This window comes from Chinchilla lanigera, unplaced genomic scaffold (assembly GCF_000276665.1).
Source record: "Chinchilla lanigera isolate Chin_1 unplaced genomic scaffold, ChiLan1.0 scaffold00098, whole genome shotgun sequence".
NCBI lineage: Eukaryota > Metazoa > Chordata > Mammalia > Rodentia > Chinchillidae > Chinchilla > Chinchilla lanigera.
Genome location: NW_004955499.1, coordinates 7,824,317 through 7,846,608, shown reverse-complemented (window position 1 = coordinate 7,846,608; position 22,292 = coordinate 7,824,317). Strand labels below are relative to the sequence as shown.

Sequence of the window (22,292 nt, the reverse complement as noted above, 5' to 3'; positions counted from 1 at the left end):
GTACATCTTAAAGTGATTCCTGCACCCTCAAGTTCACAGCAGCATTGTGGACAGGAGACAAGACACAGATGCAACCGGAAGGTCCATCAGCTGATGAATGGATAAAGACAACATGAAACATGTATACCATGGAATACTGCTCAGCCACAAGAGCAGAAAATCCTATAAGGTGATAGCATAGGTGGGACTGGAGATCATTATGTGTAGTGAAGAGCCAGGCACAGCAAGACAAGCACTGTGGCCTCACTCATACATGGATACCTAAGGAAATGACCTCACAGAAGTCAGTGGAATGGAGGCTCCCAGGTGCTGGGGAGAGTAATGGTGAAGAGGTGGGAGAGGGTGGTCGATGGGTACCGAGTCACAGTGCAGTAGGAAAAGGAAGGCAGCTCTGGGTGCTATTGTGTAGCTGGGTGTTTGCAAATAACAATCTTGCACTATACATTTGAAAAGCTAGAAGACTTTGCAAGCTTTCACTGTAAAAAAAGATGTTTGAGGAGATACTTATGTTTAACCTGATATGAACATTATGCAATGAATACATGCATTTAAACATTACAAAATACCCCATTGCTATGTACAATTTTTATGTTTGTACCAGCTAAAAAATATAAAGCCAAGTGTGGTAGTAGACACCTGTAATCCCACTGACATGGGAAGCTGAGGCAGGAGGATTGCAAGTTTGAAGTCAGCCTGGGTAACTTAGGCAGACCCTGTCTCAGAAAAAACAAAAAAACAAAAAAACAACAACAAAAAAACAAACCTAGAGATGTAGCTCAGTGGTAGAGCACCCCAGGAGTTCAATCCCCAGTAACAGTAAAGTAAATACTGTACATAAAGTTAATTTTTAAATCCTAGCAAAAGCCTATCTTCTTCAGTTTAATGTGGTGACATTTTTGTACTTGTGCACACACCACAAGTACAGAAAATTTGACAGTCAATATATACATCTGCTCTGAGATTTCTGTTTGATGCCTGGGAAGTTCAGAAGGCCATTTAGCCATGTATCAAGCCTCTCTCAAAATAGAACTGAAAAAAGCTAAGGGGACGTAGCTCAGTACAAAGGCCCTGGGTTTGTGTAACGCCCATTACAAAAGCCCAAACACCCACAATGACAACACGTAAAAAACAACTGGGTGACTTTCTCCTGTCAGTTGATCTCTGTGCTTCCTTCCAGCCCTAACATCCTGTTACAGCTTTTGTTTTGATGTCCCTCAAAGCCTCATGTGGTCATAGGTGGGGGCCTTTTCAGAGGTGGCTGGATCTACAGTATATGATGCTGGAGTTAAGGGTGTGTGGTTACCAAATCAGTTCACTCTTTTGTTTGGCACCCACCTGAAGCCTGATAGCTTAGATCTATCTATAAAAGAGGCAGAAAGAAGCTGCTAAGGTTGTCTGCACTTGCTGCTTGCTCTCTTCTGTCCGCCCTACTTTGCAATGGATTGTTTCTCCTCTGTGATGCCCCTCTGCCACGCTGTACCTTGGAACCAGCTGACTATGGACTGAAACCTTGCCAAGCTGTGAGCCAAATAAACCTTTTCTCCTTTAACTCTGGGTGTTGGGTTATTTTGTCTGAGCAAGAAAAGTAACTAAAACAGAATTTGGTACCAAGAGTGGGGTCATTGCTGTAACTATACCTGACCATGGGGTTCAGGAGCCTTTGGAACCATCCTGTGGGAAGAGTTGGTGAAGGTTCAGAGATGCCAGCTAGCAAAGCAGCCCTGGAATTCCTGAGGCTGTACTTTATGGGAGAGTCTGGTCAGAGCTCAGAAGACTAAAGTGCTGCTAGAAATGCTGCCAGTAAAGACCAGGCTCAGGAAGTTTCTGCTGGGAAAGGACTGCATTGGCTGTTAGACTCCAGAACATGTGTGTTATGCATTGGCAGAAAGTTTGTCTGCATTTTGCTCATGTTCAGAGACTTTGCCTGAGACAGATTAAGAGTGGTGGGCTAATTAATTTTGCAGAAGAAATTTCAAGAACAGAATAGTGTTGGGGCAGTGGCAAGGTTACTGCTGGGGGGGTTTTAGCTAGGTTTATGTTGAGAAACGAGAGCAAAAGCCCAGCAGAATGATTTAAAATATTTTGAGTTTGACTAGAAAGGAACCATCAGTAAAACTGTGGACTGCAAAGACAAAGCAGAGATCTTGATTGCTGAGAAGACGCAGTAGAAAAGATGGCCTGAGGACATCATAAGAACCAGTAGGACTCTACCCTATGCAGCCTGAAAATTGCAAATGTGAAAGACTTTGCTTTGAGGGGCCCAGCGAACCATGTTCCAGAATGGCGGTAGCCTAGGGAAGTTCTCAGGATTTGGTTCATAGGCACTGAACCCCTATAGCCAAGAAAGGAGGAAACCTGGCTACTGCTTCAGCTGGTGGCAGACCTTGGCATCATCGTCATGATGCTGGTTTTAGATGCATGCAGGATGCAAGAGTTGTGGGGTTAGAAAGCTTTCCACCCAGGTTTCAGAAGAAGGCCTGGGAGGCCAGGCAGTGTGCCCCTGAGATGCAGTGTGTGAAGCTGTGTGAAGTCAAAGGTGCAGTGGAGACCCTAGAAGTTTGGAGAACCCAAAAATGTGGATCATCTAAGGAAAACTACAAGGAGACAGCAGAGGTGGCCCAAGAGAGAAGCCATGGGAGCTACAACCCCCAGAAATGCTGTAGGGTGCAGACATCCAATTCCTTTGGGGTTCACATCTTGCCACAGACTGCTGGATATTATCATTTGTATCTAGATGTCCCCCCAAAGCCTCATGTGGTCATAAAGTTTTTTTGGAGGTGGCTGAATCTAGAGTGTGTGACTGATTCATAGTATAATGTCGGGATTAAGGGTGCTAGGAATAAGGGTGGGTGACTGCTGAATCAGTCCACTGATTGGATTGGCACTGCCCTAATACCAGTGCACTGGATACACTATAAGGGACAGAAAGAGGCTTGTCTCTCACTCTTTTGCTTTTGCTGTTTTCCACTGCTATGAACGTTGCCCTCTGCCATGTGCCACCCTGCCTTGGAGGCAGCTGAGTATGGACTAAAACCTCTACAGACTGAGCTAAATAATTTTTCCTCCCTTAACTTGTGGGTATTGGGTATTTTGTCTCAACAATGAGAAAAGTAAAGACACTGGGTATGCTGGACATGGAACTATGGGACTTAATGTTTGGCCTGTTGGATTTTGGACTTGCTTTGTTCCCATCCCTTTCTATGTCCCTCTTCATAACTTTTGGAATGGAAATGTCTACCTTGTGCCACTGACTGCTAGAAGTGTTTAACCTTCTTTTTATTTGTACAGGGGCTTGTAGCTAAGAGTTTGCCTTAAATCTCAGAGGAGACTTTGGACTTGGACTTTTTAGCAATGCTGAAACTGTTAGGACTTTGGTAACTCTTGGAGACAGATGAAATACTTTTTGCATAAAGGGATGTGCATCAGTCTTTGGGGTGACCAAGAGTGAAATGTTAAAGCTTGTGTTTAGATATCCCCCCAAAGCCTCATGTAGTCCTAGGTGGAGCTTTTTCAGAGGTGGCTGGATCTAGTGTGGTGCTGGGGTTGATTCATGGTGCAATGCTAGGATTAAGGGTGTGAGTGCTATCTCCCCTATGAGCAGATGTAAGAGACAGAAAAATGCTGGTTGCTTGCTTCCTTTTGTTGTCTTTTTCCTGCAATGAACTCTTTCTCCTTTGTGATGCCCCTCTGCCATGCCACTGTGCCTTGGAGCCAGATGACTATGGACTGAAACCTTTACAAACTGTAAGCCAAATAAACCTTTCCCCTTTCAACTTTGGGTGCTGGGTCTTTTGTGTCAGCAACAAGATAATTTTCACAATCTTAACCTGTAGCTAGATAATCTTTGCCAAAAACAGATCTACAGCCTGAACTGAAGTTAACAATTACTTATTCCACAACCAAAGTGTTTTTAGAGCCTTTTATCAAGAGGTGATAGAGTCTGAGGGAGCAGAACTGTAATTTTGGTCTCACAACCCTGAGAATTTTGGGATGGGGTAGAAATAGCACAGCGCCCCTCTCAGGTCTGGCAGTGGAAATGCAGCCAAACCTGGAGTCTTAGGAAAGTACCCAGTCATGCAAGACCCTGCACATCATGCAGGGGAGAGGACATTATTCTGCCTAGAGGATCAGAGCAGCCAGTCCTAGAGAGTGGCTGTTTTCATTTCTTCATGTTACGGATGAGGAAACTGAGGCACAGACACGTCACTGTGTCTGTGAAGACCTTGCAAGGAGTAGACAGAAAGTCTGCACCCATTAACACCAATGCCCCAGCCTTACCCCTTTGAAGGTCTCCATGGGTTTGGCTATTCTAGGCCCTTGCAATGGGCTGCTTTTTATCTGTGCCCTTGCTCCCAGGAACAAAGAGCAGACTGCAAGCACCAGTGATTTGCCTGCCCCTGCCTTTATGGTTTGGTTTTTGTTTTGGTGGTGGGGATGGAACCTGTGGCCTCCACCACTCAGTTATACCAGTAGCCCTGCCACTCCCTATGTGAAAGAACTTTCTTGCAAATGACCCCAGCCGCAGACTAATCCTGTGGGGACCGAACCCTGGAACCCCCTCACTTGGGCTTCCTTCCACCTGAGATCCAGACATCTGAGATGACATGAGAGCCAAGGTGACAATTTTCAGAACCAAAGTGACTTCGTTGTCCCTGAAAGGTGACAGCAAAGTCACTTTGGTTGAGGTGTTCTGAGACTGTGTATTAGCAAAATAAGTCCTACTGTGCACACCATTAAATTATCAGTCATACTGTTCAGCATTTCTAAGACAGGCCTTGTAGGGAAGAGAAGAAGGCTCATGGGAAAGCAAGTTCACACCCACAGGCACATGGGAGGTTGTCTCCTTGCAGTTAACGTCATCCTCAGAAAATAAAAAGTACACACAGCACCTCGCCCTAATTTTTCTGTGGTTAAGGGAAGTGAGGTACAAAATTACTGAGCATCTACTAGAATCACGATGTGGTATTTGGCAGCACTAAACACATTCTCACATGTGCACAGCTCTGAAGCCACCTAACAAGCAGACCACGCAAATAACACAGAGCTCCGGGGGCGAGGCCTCCAAGGAGCAGCCTACGGCATTAGAAGGAGGCAGCAGAGTTCCAAGGAGGACAGGCATGGGAGAGGATGTTAAATGCCTGTCTTTGGTGTTGCTCTGCTCTGCAGGACCGGGGATTGGGGCCTTGTACAGGCTAGCTAGTGCCCTCTCTACATAGGGCTACAGCCTCAGCAAAACGTTGAGTTCTTGACCGATGGAGACCGGCCCATGGAACTGGAGGAAGAGACAGTAGAGAAAGAGGAAGGAATGCTGGAGCTTTGTATGTGCGTCTGAAGGGAGGGCTGCTTTAGGACACGACTGTGACCTTCCTGTAAGCCTGATACTCCTGGTGAAGATGCATCAGGTGCTCCTGGTGAAGAAGGTATGAGGGGACAGGGCTGCCTTTGTCCTTGATGCTAGGGACGATGATGTTGGTCAAGCGACGTGATGCTAGTGACAGCAAGGTGAAGGCGAACGGGGCGACGGCTCTGCTCTGCTGGAGATGAAGTAGGAGGACCAGTAGGGCAGGACCGAGGGAGCCCGATTTCTAACTGTGGCTCTGGCTCTTTCTGGTCTGAGACTGGAAGCGAAGTTAGATGCCTCAGCTTCCCCTCTAAGGAGAGCTGGTGGGTTCAGTCCTTTTCCACTAATTCTCAGAGAATTCTGTACATGGCAAGCAGCCAGCTGTGATAGCTAGTACACTTAGCTCTGAAAGTCCTCCTGAGCTACCCTCTTATTTATTCATTTTTCTTTGGTGGGTCTTGATATGAATGTAGTTCGGGCTGGCCTTGAACTCGCTGCAATCCTACTATGCAAGCCTGGCTCTCGGTGAACTGGTTAAGCTCCAGCCTCCGTCTCCAGATTGAAGAAGTGCCCGCGAGCATCCACAGCTTCCCGGCCAGGGAAAGGGGCCAAAGGCAGCTCTTCGTTAGAGCTCCAGGGTTTATTTTCCTCGCCTGACCCAGTTTTGATTAGCAACACCGTCCGCTGGGTGGACTGGCTGTCATCCGAGTTGTGATTGCACAGAAAGGGAAATAACCCCCTTCCGCTTCGAGGCAGAGCCACAATATCCTCTTTGTGCTGCTCACACAAGAACAAGAAGAAAATGTGCACGGGCCGATGACATTTTGGGACTTTCCCTGCCGAAGACAAGGACTGGAAGCTAAACAGGAATTTGGGCTTTGCGCCATCAGCGACTGAAGGCAAGTGGGTTTCTAGCGTTTCTTCTTCGAACAACTTAATTTCAAGGTGGCAGAAGCTCCCGTTCCTCGCAATTCTCCTCACAAAACAGTTCAAAATCCAATCAGAGGGGAAAGAAACACTGCCTCTTTTTATTTAGTGTGTACTTAGCATTCACTATGCACCAGTCTCTGGGAATGAGAGGATTGTCCTCAGACCCCAAAATCTCAGTTGCTCTTTAATTATCTTGAAGACAGACTTGAGAGAGTCCAGAGCTCAAGAGAGGGGCACGAAGGGCGGAATCTGCACACGTGTGTCCGGCAAGAGGGCAGCAGTGTCTGGAGCAGCTCTGATGTCTCCAAAGGGCAAAAGTGCTCTTTTCACAACTGCCCCCTGCAAGGACGGGAGCCCCTAAGAGTGTTCAGAGAAGCCCTTGGTGTCCAAAGGGACATGGAAAGTGCATCTCGTTTCTGCCACCGGCCTGCCGCATTCACACAGGATGAAGAAATGGCCCGGAGTCCTGGTCTGGACCAGGCTCAGCTGGGCATGGGGTGGGGTGAACAGGAAAATCAGCTTGAAATGACCTGGTTCTCAGCAGGGTCCTTCTCTCTCTGCGCTTCTCCATGGGTTCAGCTTCTGAGTCTATGGGTTGCCTGTAAGCATTCTTACCTCCAGGGTTACTTTTCCCACACCAACTTTCTCTCTAAACTGAGTCTATTCGCATTTCATAATTGGTAGCTACCTGAAAAACAATGCTAATGTACACATTCAATTTTACATATAAATCCCAATGCACCTGCTCTAAGATCTGCATGGGAACCAGTTCGTTTGGGGGAGGAAACAGATTTGCTTTGTCACTCTGCATGTCTTTATCCTCCCACATAACTGTAATTAAGCCAGTATGTAGCTTATTGTCCAAAGACAGCAGGATTAAATAAACTACAGAAAACACACATGGGAAATATGCTGCCACTCAAATGATTTAGAAAGCAATATTTCACAGACATAGTATGCTTGCTAGGTAGGACGCCCAAGTGCTAAACGCCTTCCACAGTGTATTTTACTTCTCTGTCACACAGTAACACAAATACGACTGTTACTCCTATTATTACCACTTTATAAGTTAAGGAAATGAAGAGTTAGGAGGTGAAGACCAAATTAAATCGTAGTGAAACAAGGATTTAAAGTGATACTGTCTGACATTAAACACTGTGATCTTAAGGTGTCTGAATCAAAATTTTTAAAGCTGTACAATGGGAAGATGATAGCATCTCAAATCCGAAGTTGTGTGTGTGAGGACATACAACAAAGCCAAAGAGAGGGCCAGCATGCATTTACAACTTGATCCCAAATACATAGTAGGAAAAGATCAAGAAGAAGTATATCAAAATATCAACAGTGGTTTTATGTTGGTTGCTTTCTTTCATATACTTATCTTCATTTATCATGAGCATATGTGATGGTATATGTACACATGCATGTATATGTATGTATACATATATACACATATACATATATATGCATATATGTTTTTCCCCACAGTAAGAAATATTTTCCACAAAAGGAAAGCTTTTTACCACTTTTGCACGTATATTTATTTACCTGAAGTCAAATCGTTCAAAATCAGGAATACAATCAAAGAATTATTTTTTCTTTCCCCAATTTCAAATGTTCAGTAGTGTACCATTTAAATATGTGGATAAAACAGAAGACTCAAGAGGCACTACACCCATTAAAGGACTATTTCAAGGCTGGAGAAAATAGAAAAATTAGTCTTCAAGATGCACCATGAATGATGCTACATTTTGCTTTGTGCACACATGTCCCTACACATGCACACAAATAGAACCAACCCACCAAACTGCATTTATGCTTGTTTCTCAGGGTCGAACTAGGTTCGACTTCCTTCTGTATGTATTTACTTTTGTATTTTCTGTGTTTTCTACTATGAACATGAGCTGTTTTCACATTTATTAAAATATAATTAAAACCTGGCAATGTCTTCAGAAATAACCAGCATGAGAACAGCTAAGTAGAAAATGAAGCTATAGGTTTGGAAGGGCAGAGAAGAGGGATCTTGTGTTGGAGGAAGAATCCCACTCTTCAAAGGAACACAATACTCCATGGTTTCCAGTCAAATTCCATCACTGAGCAGGTCAACGGCAGATGCTCTGGTGGCAGGAAAGGTATAAAGGAGGCCCTGAAGGGATCACTCTGACAATGCTCAACCTAGTAATAGCAAATCATGCTAAGAAAGTCCACACCACATGAGCCAGACTATATACGTAAGACAAAGAACACAATTTCCCTTTCGTATCTTTCTCCTCTCTAGCCAGTTAAATGAAAGTTTATGTCCCCAAGATTTCAAGTTCAGTGTCCCGAGTGGCCCGTATGCTTGGGCTACTACTTTCCTAATGACTTTTGTCTTTAAGTGGACACTTCTGATGCCCACTAGATCAACAGGACAGATTTTCCAGGGAGAAATTAATTTGCACATAGACAGGTTGAATGCAGTTTCTACGCAACGTACACTAGACCCACAAAGCAATTTCAGGACTATATATGGGCTTGTTACAAAACCTCTAGGCCAGTGACTTTTCAGCTCAATTTGCAGGAATTAGTTGGGGCCACATATACAGAAATATCCCTTTTCTGCATTCAGATGGGTCCTAAGTAGGGTCATATACTTAGAGCTGCAGCTTTCTCTGTGCACACAAAAGCTCTGCAAGGCAGCCTGGACTCCATACAGATCTTGGTGCTATAACAGTTTTTAGTGCTTCCATCTAAAGAATCACAAAGAAAACTGGAAAAACAAATCAGTAAATAAAAAGTAGAGTCCAACCACCCTCATGTTTATGCCACCCAACACAGGCACTAGGTTTTGTAATTAAACACTCACCAGCTTAAAATTCCACAGCCACAAGACTGGGAGCATTTAGAATGTGAAACAGAACACCAGCAGTAGCAGCAGCGAGCAGAGGGCCTTGGCCTCACCTCGACATTGGCAGCAGGAGTGTGCCCTGTGGCAAGGGGCTGACCTAGGCACGGAGGATTTCTTCAGACATTCCCAACTGTGCCTGGGTGTTGGGATGGTTGCTGCAGCCTTATGTGACTTCCCTGAGTTACAAGAGTCACACAGGTCCAAAGCCATTCCCCACTGTGTGGAAGTCAGGTCGCAAATACCTTGCACAACAGTCATGGCTCCCCGGAGAGTTGTATGGCCTTGCAAAGTGACCGTGATATGGATGCTTAACTGTATCAGTGGGCCTTGTGGTGCCTCAACTCCAAACACTTGTGTTCCTCCAGGTCAGGTCAGTGAACTCCAGCTTGATGTCAAAGCCTACAAACACCACTTGAAGGGCACTGGATATGTCCGTTCATTGCACATGGTTTCTGCTGGCTTGAGGCTATGATGGTAGGCACGAGTTTCTGCAACAGTGTGCCTGGCCCACAAAGCCTAGCCTATTGAAGACTTGGCCCATGGCAGACATCTGTGACCAGATGGTCTGGAGTGTCCCCTGAGGGTCCTCATGCAGGAAGCCTGCTCCACAGTGTGGTACAGTTGAGGCGGCTGACCCTTAGGAGGTGGCGCCTGTTGCAGGGAGGTCCTCAGACTGGGCAGGGCCCTGCTCTGGCTTCCTGTTTTTGGTATGATATTCTCTGCCCTTGAGATGCCACCCGCCATGAGGTCATACAGTCTAGGTGGCACACACCAGAGCAGCTTGTGTTGCTTAGACTTTCAACCTCAGTCAGCTAAATAGACCTCTCTTCTTCATAATCCTCAGGCATATCCTCATAGTACCAAAAAACCGACTAAGACACTAAACCCTGCTCCATCTTTCCTGTTCCACTAAAGATGTTCCTGTTTTTACGTGGGAGGACAATGGCCCCTCCCCTTCCCAGTTAAAATCCTCTTGCCTGATAAACATACCCAGCACTTTAAAACTGAAAGCAAAAAAACACATTACCATCATCTGCTATGGATGGCTCTGAAAGACACGCATGCTAAGCTCCAACCAGGTGGGCCTAATGGACACGGTTGACAGCCCTCATTTTCTGATGTGTGCTACTTACGCATTATTATCCACAGCCTTCCGGCTGAGCTGCAGCTTCTGTGGTTGGTAAGTGACACAGGGCCACCTCTGGGGACAACATCAGAGGGCCAGTACATGTACCAATGGCACAATGACTTATCAGAGACTATGAAAACTCCAAAGTCACTTACAAAGACCTCACACTCAGAAGGGATTGATCAATGTGTATCTGATTTAATTAAGTTGAAGCTGTGTTTCCTGAATACCCAATTAATACCCAATCAAAATATGGACGAGAAACAGATGCCCTTGCCCACCTTCCCTTTAACATGATGAAGCCTGTGCTAAGTCATTACCCTAAGTCAAAGAATTAGTCATAAAATTCAATCTTTTGCAAGTTTTATTTTTGCTGAAGTATGTCTTTCAAGTATCTAAGTCAAATAATGTCAAAATGTTTATGTATGTTTTAAATGGTTAATGCAATATACCTACAGTAACGCCTCAGTTTACAGAAACTGGTGTTCAAGAACAGTTTAGTGTAGGAACAGAAATGTTCAGCAAAATTATGCTTCTGTTTACGAGCTCTGCATTGGGTGGCAGATATGATCAAGACATCTTCCCCGCACGAATATAGCTGTCTTCCTCAGAATAATGGAAAACTAAGTCCATGAACTGAAAATACCTCAAATAATAAGGGTCTTATTTTAGTTAAATTTACGCAACTTACTTTAGCTGGTCAGTTCTCTTAAAATAGTAAAATAAAGATCTCCAAAGTTCATTCTTTATGTTTTAAAATAACAGAAACTACGTTATGTGGGTCTGTTTTGAGGAGATAGTTACTAAAAAGAATGAAAAAAATTGACAGAAGTAAATAAAAAAACTCCCAAAATTCCCAGGGCTCACACACGCTAAGCAAGCTCTCTACCGTGAGTTGCACCCCCAGCCCCAAGGTATCAACTTTTCCAGAATTTCTGGGGCTATTACCAGTTTTACCTGGATGTGGACTTCAACACACACACACTCAACTATTTGCTTTGTGTTCTGAAAGTGCTGGTATCTCAGTAGATTTATCAATAGTAACCCCTCGTGATCCCCTAATAAGTTTCAAGGTTAACCAGCAAGTCAATGTGCAGATAGACACAAATCCTACTGAGAAATAATAAAGCACAGAATTAAGATACAGGAGTCAAATACAATCTAAACTCATGTGCCCAATTATGGTTAGTGTTTCAGCTTAACTGTAATTCATAATGTTGATAGGAGACATTGATTTTTAAAGGTGTCACCCTCTCATGGTTAAGGCTCAGAAAAGTTTATTAAGCCTCAATTAGTGCCCCAAATTCCTAAAAGGTATAAAAGGCACATTATTCATTCATAATTGGCCACACACCTCATCTCATAATGATTTAAAGACATTCTGATGTTCTACCCACTACATCCAATGTCAGCGAAGAGAAAGACCTGCAACTTCCTTTTGAAAAAAAAAAAAAAAATCATTGCAAAACAGGTGTTCGCTTTTGGCAAAATCCAATTCTACTGTCAAATGCATTTCAGGGAGGGGGACTGGGATCCATTGGCACAAGGCTGCTTACCGTTACGGTGACTTCATGTGTAGACCTTCGAACCAGTGAGCGGCCAGCATCTGTCACGGACCCCACAAGGCGCCAGCCTGCAGGAACCAGCCTGAGAGAGATCGAAAGGCAGACTGAAAAATCTTTACACATAGCAACTCTCTTTGCACATAGCAACATCTTGGGGGATGTTCACCTCTACCACCCTGCTCATTCCTTCGTATTTCTCTTCCATCTCATTTCAAATTAACAAATTTTATTGCTGCATTGTTTCTATCTTTGTCCTTACACATAGCTGCTTGGGTTGTATATGCAAGGGGGAAAGGAGAGAAGTTAAAAGAGCCAGTCCGGCATTACCATGTGTGTAGAAATTCTGAAAGTCTCAAGCTAGATAAAATTACTGTCAGCTCCGATACTCCAAGTGCTATTACTTAGTGATAAACTGCTATCCATGTGAAATATCTTCGCAGACAGTGCTATATGCAGGTGGTAAAGTCTGCACAACTTGCATGAAGACAACATGCTTTAGCGAAACCGGGTATCAATCGAGCTGATGTTTTCGGGTAACCCTGCTATACCTGTCACTATCCCGCCTCCGGGACTATGCACACCCAAAAAGGTTGCAATCGCTTCCACGTTGGCTCCCTAAAAGGAAGCAAAGCAAAGGCTTTCAAATCTCAAATTCTTACTTCTCGTTCTCACACACTGCCCTTCTATAAGGGTTCTATCTGCACTGAGTTTTGAAGAAGCCAGTTTCCTATTTCACAAGAAGATCATCCTTTACACCAAATTTTATTTCTACCTTTCCGTCACTCTAAGCACAATCCAGCCAGCCAGCATTTACCTCAGGAGATGTACTTTCCTTTTTGCAAAATGGTTTCGGTTTTGAATGAATCCAGCTTCCTAGAGAGTCTGAATTACCAAAAGTCATCTAAAAACTCAAGTACCAAGGAAATCAAATGCCCATCATTTTCTTTAAATCCTTATTCAACAGTCTGAAGTGATAATAAAACGGTGCCAGGTTTAATATAATTCAAGACCATGGGCAAGGCTAGGAGTGAAGGTGTTCCTTATTACTGAATTTATATGGAACCTCATAAAATGTTTTCAGGAAATTTGAGCAAATTATTCCCACAGTCATATTTATAGTTATGCCGTTTAAAGGAAGGAAATTAAAGAGCTTCTACAGGGAGGTTCACAGACCCCTAAGTTTCATTACAGTACATTAAAAGAAAGAAAAAGAAATCTTGAGGATATACAAGATAAAAGTAATAACCAGGGCAAGAAAAATAATGAGATTTATACAAAATTCATCTACAACTCTTTGAACAGAAATTAAAAGACAGAAAGAGGCAGGCATAAAGGGATATTGATTTTGTGTATAAAATGAAAAAAATTTAATTATGGAAAAAATCTCCGGTGAAGGCGAAACAGAACAACATGCTTTAGACTAAGCTAAAGTAGAAAGCAAATCACTGTTTTTGGGATTTGGTTGTAAATTATCGGGGGGAGGGGAGGTTTAAGCCTTACGATGAAAATGTTAAATGCCATAAAGTATCAAAATATGAGCAGATGTCACCACAATAAGCTCCAAATTGCTTGTAAATTAAAACACTAAAATCCATAATAATTCAATAAGTAATTAATATACAAACAGCTCTTATTACAAGCTGTTCGGAAAAAAGGTTTAGAATCAAATTTCTATTTTCTTTGGTCTAAAACAGATGGTAACTCACAAATTAGTCTTCAAATTGAAGATTATCTTTTATATATGTTGTAAAACTCTGTAAGTGTAATTAACTTATCATCTGTGTGTGATCAACACAAAAAATGGGAATTATGACTATGGTTAATAGCATCCTTCTGGTTATACAACATGTCAAAACTAATTAGTTCACTGCTAGAAACAATAAATTAAAATGAGAGATCAAACGTCCCAATATCTGAACATGAATGATTTTTCCACTGTTAATATCTAAAGTAGAAGCATGATCAATAAATGGTGCTCGCTAGGAAGTTGAGATAAATGCCAAATATTGGTGTGAGGTAGAAATTATTTCACAAATGCTATGTATTCTTTCCTCTTGTAAGTTACTGCCAAGACTTGGTGAATGAGAAATGGATTCTAATTTTCTGGTTGTCACCAGCTCTTGGCATGACATAGCATGGCCTACTGAACATGTATACTGCCTGATAAGCCCTTCTGTGTAGGTGGTGTCAGGTTCTTGTGGGTCATCTCTCAGCTGATGTAAGAAGTATTGCAGATAGAGTGCAAGCAGACATGTGGAGTAGCACGAACAACTTGTCATCCTACCTTTAAAGCACCAGTCATGAGTTGCTCAGAGCCAATTCGGAGCCTTTGGAATGGGAGAATAACAAGAATAAAGGAAGTTGGATCCCCTTCCTCCTCATATGAACTTAGAGGTTTGTTACCTACCCTTTTCAGAATACTCTATTTAGGACTGTTACATGAGGAAAAAAAATGGGTTTTCTTTTTTCTAACACTATATTTTTGACAGTGTAATATTTTAGCCTATTCCCTAAGAAGAAATATAGAATCCCCCAGGAAGACCTCTTTCCCAGCCCTCTTTTCTCCTTCATTGTATTCTGCATTTCTTCCTGTCACATCATTCAGAACAGGCATTATACCTTTCCTGCCCTTACAGGAGGAAGAACTTCATCTTGCATACGTTGATTTCCATAGTCTAGGCTGGACACGCTAAATAATTAATGAATGAATGACATACCACATTCCTAGCCAACTAGAGTATTACAGTAGCTATGTATGTACTATAATATAAACTTCAGAGCCTGCATGTCTGCCTTCATTTTATTACAAAATAGCAGAAGGAAATGTGTCATTTTCGTAGGATACCACAACTCTGAAGGAATTCTCTGAAGTTGCTTTGTTTGGTTTTTGCAATGCTGGGTGCTGAACCCAGGGTCTCATGCATGCTAGACAAGTGCTCTGCCACTAAGCTGTAGGCCCAGAACAGGATCTATTTTTATTAGCATTATTTATTTTTTGGCAGTAACTTGGCATTGAATGCAGGGCCTTCACACTGAGGTATATCCCCAGCCTTTTTTCTTTTGAGATAGATTTCACTAAGTTGCTAAATTGCCCAAGCTAGGCTTCGATTTATAATCCTCCTGCCTCAGCCTCCTAGACTGCTAGGATTACAGGTGTGTGTCACCATACGTGAATCTTTTATTAGCATCTTTGAAGATTTTTTTGGGGGAAACTCAGAAATACTAAGAGACAGTTTTAAAGAAATGGACCCAGGAAGGCCTGCCAGTCTCTCCCTGTTTTTCTCACAGTTTCCAAGTACAAGCACCAGTTAGTACTTCATCGGTTTTAAGATTTATAAGCAACATTCCTAAGACCTGAACATCTCACCAACAGATCCACATTTAAACACACGTGAGCTAGTATTCACCAACGATTAACTTTCTGCTCTTGAAATCTTCACGCAGTAATTGTTTTGATTATATTATGTATTTATTTAAATACACTGTAATATATGTAATTTACACAGTTACAAAGTCCAGCCAAATGGTGTGCAGAGTCAACAGTATTCTCCCCTAAATTTCACCCTAAATGAAAACAGGTAGGTTCATTTATTCCCATTGGACACCAAATCCTTTACATCACTTTTCAATAGTGCTTTGGGGCATCTCTGCAGATCTGTAAAACTACTTATGAGGTTTAAAAATAAATATAAGAAATGATGATCACAAGAGATGAGCAATTCTTTCTAATGCTATGTTTTCCAATCTTAAAAAAGCATTCTCTTCATAAGCAGTCATTTTTTTTGGAAATTACATTCTTTGCCTATGAGGAAAGCATTAGCAATTTATAAAGACTTTAAAAGCTACATCACATTCCGAAATATTTTCGTCACTCCGATAGGAAATCCTAAAAAATGAAGAACGTCACACACATGATTCAATCTAACTTGACCTGTCCCTGTAACCTTCACGGTCGTTTCCTTGTTTTCAGTTGGGGTAAATCATCACTTAACGTACAAACAATTCAGTGGCATTTAGTATGCTCAAATGTGATGTGACTACCACCTACATCAGATTCCAAGACATTCCCATCACTGCACAGAAAACCCTCAATTTTTTAAGCAATCACTCCCCACTGCCCCCTGACCAGGTGTGGCAACTGCCCGCTGGATTTCTGTCTCTGTGGACTTGCCTACTTAGGACAGTTCGTGGAAGTGTAAGTTCTACAGTATGACGTGGGGCCTCTTGTGTGTAGCTTCTTTCTGCTTTCAAGGTTGGTAGCATGGACCAGCGCTTCATTCCTTTACCAGCCCAATGTACCAAGGGATCTACTTCGTTCCACTGTGCAGGTGGTAGGCACTGGCTATCGTGTATGACCCTGTTAGGAACACTCGTGTACGGGAGTGTGTTTGAGTGTCTACTCTCCACTCCTTGGGGTACCTACTGAGTACCCCAAGAGCATATAATTTCATCTGGGCCTTGCTTTAGATAAAGCTACTCCTCTCTAAGAATGAAAGATGCACACAGGAGAAGTAAAGGGAAGCCAAGCTGGCATGAGCTGGGACCAGGGGGAGCGCAGATGGTGTGGCTCCAGCTGGCAAGACATCCAACAAAGGGGGAGACTGTGCAAGAAGGAGCCAGGAATCTGGCAGAGGACAAGCCACCGCTGGCAAATGAGCACATGCCAGAGCCCTGCTTGGCAAGCGCCTTCTATCGGACATGCTCATTTCATGTTCCGTTCTGATACTGCCAGTACAGACAAAGCAGTCCTCTATGTTGGCCCAGACCTTACAGAGCACCTGCCCCAAGATGAAGAATGAAGGCTATTTTTCCACTGGCAGCAAACAAAATTCCTTTCCCACTCCGAAGCACATGATATCGGCTACAAATGCCATCCGGATTAAAAGCATGGGGTTATCACGTGTCCATACTTTCACAAGTGGTCACCAACCGGGAGTGATCATGCCCTGCCCACCGGGGGATACCAGGAAATGCCTGCAGATATTTTCGGGTGTCACAAGTGGAGATGGACGTGCTGATGACATGTAGTGTGTTGAAGTCAGGCCAGGGATGCCCCTAGACATCTTACAACACGTAGGACAACCTACCCGCAACAGAGACGGACACATTCCTGCCCCACCAGGGGTACATACATTGCCCCCCCCCAATGGGGGGCTTATACCACTGATGGCACAAGCAGATCTAATCACTTTTATTGGCCTTTTTAACTAGAAAAATTAATAAAAAGTATATAGATGAACTGAATGTAGTTATTTGCTTGAATCTGAATAATCACTGCCCAAATATAAAATATTAGTACTATTCCCACCAGTTAAAATTACTACAATAATCAACACCTTTATTTCATTAAATTAAATGAAATTTATTCATATCCATGCATAATTTGTCAATAATTAATTGTCTAAATTTTAACACGGAAATCCTATAAGTACCCTATTGCTGGTATATATACATAATATGCATTTGTAACTGCTGTTCCACAAATTAGACGTACTACGTTTTTTATACTGTTTTAAACTCGTAAGGAACTGTAATGTAATGACATCTGGTCCGCTAAATCAATGCCTCTCTTTGCATTATTGCAATCAAAGACACCCTGATAAGTGGTGCAGCCCGCCAGATGGGACAGTCATGCATGTACCACTGGTGGTTCAAGCCAGCATGATTGATTGAATTCAAATCAGAGCCACCTGGCAGCGAGACATACGTATGAATTACAGTTCCCTCACGAATGTGTTAAGCCAGCTCTAACTATCAAGCACCACCACATAAAGGTGGTTACAACCAAATAAATAATAGGACCACTATGTTCATCTCTTCATGACTTCTGCGTGACTTGGGGGACGAGAACTATTAGAGGGTGAGTGAAGGTGTTCATGTGAGTTTTAGAATCAGAAAGGGCTGCCTAGGGGGTATTCCGCTAAGACTGTCATAATGCTCCTTTCCTGGTAGTCCAAATTCTCAAAGGAAAGAGCCCAGATGGATCTCAAAAGGAGAAACACACGTTCTTACTGAATGCAAATGAAAGGTTGAACAATATAACCTGCAGTTCTATCTCTTGATACAAGAGAATCAGATGTGAGGGGAACATGCCTTTCAGCTGCCGGTAGAGAGGCTGGCATGGAGGTGAACTGAAGGCTCCTGCCAACCACCGGCGCCAACCTGGCAGCCTGGGATGGAGCCACTGCGGAACTGATCCTCTGGCCCCCATCAAGCCTTTAGATGTCATCTTGCTGGCAGACTCGGGAGAGACCCCCAGCCATTTACAGCCAGCCAAGTCATGCAGCCGCATCCTGACCCTGAGAATCCAACCTACTGTCACAGCCAGGTGGGGCATGGGGCATGTGGCCTTCTCAGCAAGTGGTGCTTGAAACAGAATAATGATTTGCAAGTCTGCTGCCAGAAAAACCTACCACCAAATGAACTTGGAAGCCAATCAACTAGAGGTTTTAAACAAGTACAGGAGAGTTTGCCAAACTGCATTCCTCTAAAATGTTTTCTGGGTTGTTTAGAATGTGTTTGACCTGCATCATATGAAAAATGGTTCCCCCATCCAAAAGACTAGTAACACTGGGTTAAATCAAAACATAAAAGTAATAGCACAAATGTTGCACCTGTTGCATGCTTAATATAGTTTTAATTTGCATTTCCCTTATGGCCGGGGATGCTGAACATGTCTTTCACGTATTCATTGGCCATCTGTACTTCTTCTGAGAAGTGTCTATTCATTTCTGTCGTCCATTTTTTGACTGGGTCTTTTATTTTTGGGGGGAGGTCTAATTTTTTTTGAGTTCACTGTATATTCTAGATGTTTGTCTTCTGTCTGAGGAGTAACTAGCAAAATTGTTTTCCCATTCTTGGGTTGTCTCTTCACTCTGTTGGTTGTTTCCTTTGATGTGCTGAATTTGATATCCATTTGTTAGTATTCTTTCTTGTGCCACTGGACCTCTGTTCAGAAAGACCTTCCCTGCACCTCAAGAGTTTTACCTATTTTACCTTCCAGCAGTTTGTTTCTTTTTTAACATTTAGATCTTTGATCCACTTTGATTTCAGTGTAGTACATGGTGAAATATATGGGTCTAGAGTTGATCTTTTGCGTGTGGATATCCAATTTTCCCAGCACCATTTATTAAAGAGGCTATCTTTCCTCCAGTGTTATGTTTTTGACCCCTCTGTCAAAGATCGAATAGTTGAGTGTGTCTGGGGTTGTTTCTGCTTCCTTTATTCTGTTCCATGGATCCATATTTCTGTTTTTATGCCAGTACCATGCTGTGTTTGTAATATTACTTCAAATCTGGGATTGTGATGCCTTCTGCATTGCTGCTGTTACCCAGAATTGCTTTTGCTACTCTTGAGTTATTTTTCTTGTTCCATATGAATTTTTTGATTGTTTTCTCTAGATATGTGAGATACGTTATCTTCATGGTATTCTGATTGGGATTGCATTACCTATGTATCAGTTTTGGAAGTATGGTAATTTTGACTAGATTAGTTCTGCCTATCCAGGAACTTGGAATATCTTTCCATTTTCTGATATCTTCGTCAATCTCCTTTTTCAGAGTGATGTACTCTTCATTGTAGAGGTTGGTTAGTTTAATTCCTAAGTATTTATTTTTCATGATGCTATTTATTATAAATGGTGTTATTTTCCTAATTTTTTTCTCAGTGAGCTCTTTATTAGGGCATAGGAACACTATTGACTTCAGTGTGTTTATTTTGTTTCCTGCTACACTGATGAATTTGGTTACTAATTCCAGGAGTCTTTGGGTGTAGTTTTTTGGGTATTAGAGGCATAGGGTCGTACCTTTGCAAATAATGATACTCTTGACTTCATCCTTTCCTGTAACTATCCCTTTTATTTCTTTCTCCTGCCTGATTGGTCTGGCTAATGTTTCAAGGTTTATGTTGAACAAGAATGGTGTTAGTGGACATACTTGTCTTGCTTGGGATTTTAGAGGGAAATCTTCCAGGTTTCCTCCATTTAATATGATGCTGGCAGTAGGTTATCCATAGATGACTTTTATCAAATTGAGATAAGGTCCTTATCTTCCTCTTTTCTTCAGGGCTTTTATCATGAATGGATGAATAATTTTGTCAAAGGCCTTTTCTGTGTCTATTAAGATGACTACGTGGCTTTTGTCATTGCTTCTACTTATGTGATGAATTACATTGATTGATTTGTGTATACTGAACCATCCTTGCATTCTGTGGATGAAGCCTACTTGATTACAGCTGTATGATCCTTTTGATGATTTACTGCATTCAGTTTGCTGATATCTTGTTGAGAATTTTTGCATGGATGTTTGTTAGAGAGACTGGCCTATAGTTCTCTTTCTTTGTTTGGATCCTTGTCTGGCTTGGGGATCACAGTAATGTTAGCTTCCATGAATGATTTTGGGAGCTCTCCTTCCCTCTCAGTTTCATTCAATAGTTTGAGGAATATTAGTGTTAGATCTTTCCTGAAGTTCTTGTACAATCTGCCTGTGAATTCATCAGTTCCTGGACTTTTCTTAGATGGTAGGTTTTTAAAAATAAATTACTGCTTCAATTTCATTGCTTGTTATAGGATTATTCAAGAGTTTTAAGTCTTCATAATTTAATTTCAGTAATTTATCTGTATCAAAGAGACTATTTCTCTTGAGTTCTGGATTTTTTTTGGCATATAGGTTTGTGAAGTAGCTGCTAGTAATTTTCTGCACTTCAGCAGTGTCCACTGTGATTTCATGTGCTCATTTCTGATTGCACTGATTTTTGTCTTTTCTTTCCTTTTTCTCATAAGACTGTCTAAGGGTTTGTCTTTTTTTTGTTGTTGTTGTTAACTCTTCCAAAGAACCAGCTCTTTGATTCATTGATTCTTTCTATTGTTTTTTAAGCCTCCATTTCACTGATTTCTGCTCTGATAATTATAATTTCCTTTCTTGTACATGCTCTGGATTTGGATTGTTCTGGCTTTTCCAGACCTTTGAGATACACCATGAGATTATTTATTTAGGCTCATTCTGTTTTTCTGATGTGAGTTCTAATGGGCTTTTCCACGTATTTTAGGAGTCCACACAGAACACCATCCATGTTGAATACAGCCCAAGGGTCCCAATTCCTATATGAAAGACTTTTCAGCATGTTGACATTTTAAAGACAATGTTTCAGTTGACTTTACATATACCCGTGACCAAAGAATGCAGTAAATTGAGATGCTATGGTTAGAAGTCTCTAACTTCTCTAACAGAAATAAGAAATCCAACGTGTACTTGTTAAAATACTTGGGAAGCTTGAACTCTAAGGATGTCAGCGTTTGACCAAAATGAATGTAAGTGTGCCAAGATGGTAATGACTTACAAAAATAAATGTTACTTTTAATATAACAATAGTGTCAAGAAGTAGGGCAGTTCTATATAAGTCTATCCATGGGGAATTAAAATCAGGCCACTATCCTCATTTTTCTTCTTATTCACCAAACTGAAAGTGGGTATGGCTAGGTGAAAAGTCACACTGTATTAATTATTTCTACATATTGTGTCATCTAATCTGTTAAACAAATCACTTGTGGGATATCTACCCTTTATTCCGATGGATTATTTTTTGGCACTGTAGTAAACATATGACCTTCTCTCTATCTATTTCTGAAGAAGTAACATCCCAGGGACCCCTTTTCTTTTAAAATTTTATTTATGGCACAGAGAAAATGTTTTGTATTGTTTTCTTAATGATAAAAGGCTCTCATTTTGTATATAAATGTCTAGTGCCTAATCTTTAACGTTCTCTGAAAATAAGCACATATGCCATAAACACACCAGGAAGCTGCAAATTAAAACCAAGGAACAAATAAAATGATTTTTTGGTCTCCAGAAAGTGATTGCAATCTGAGTGTCTCTCACACTTAACATTTCAGCAGTTTTATCTATACATGGTAACAGTAGCTGGGCTATTAACTTTCCTTCAGCATGTCATTGGACTGTTACTGCATGAAATGTCCAAGAGTGACTCTGGTCCTATTTTTGTGCTATACTTCAGATGGGGAAAATGTTACCATTGGTGTATTCCCTGTAGAGCAGGAAATTACTGAAGATCCCTAATCATATTCACATATTCTACAAAATACGAGGTAAATGCACAATAACTTTTTGGGTAACCCAACTCTCTATGGTACAAAAAGTCAATACAGCATTATAAACATGTAAAAATAATAAATATGTATTTTTGTCAGCATTGTTTTTCAGGCTATGGTTAATGTTCGTTCATAAAGCACTAGTTGCAAGGGATAACAACATGGGTTACCTAAAACAAAAATTTCAAGGTCAAAAATATTGGGAAATTTTCCACTTAAAAAGAAGGAATAGTGAAGGTGTGGTCACACACACCTGTAATCCCAGCGCTCTGGGAGGCTGAGGCAGCAGGATTGTAAGGTGAGCACAGCCTAGTTAACTCAGAGACTCAGCAATA

The 22,292-nt window shown here is 41.9% G+C and overlaps 1 protein-coding gene across 2 annotated transcripts in view; it reads right to left on the bottom strand.

Moving 5' to 3' along the window:
* The window catches only part of Tbl1x (transducin (beta)-like 1X-linked), a 189,196-nt gene that overhangs the window by 49,560 nt on the left and 117,344 nt on the right, over positions 1 to 22,292 (bottom strand). For both annotated transcript variants that reach the window (XM_005406543.2, XM_005406544.2), the window contains one exon: positions 11,844 to 11,934. The gene's annotated coding sequence lies outside the window, so the exon portion shown is untranslated. The remainder of the gene's footprint in view (positions 1 to 11,843; positions 11,935 to 22,292) is intronic.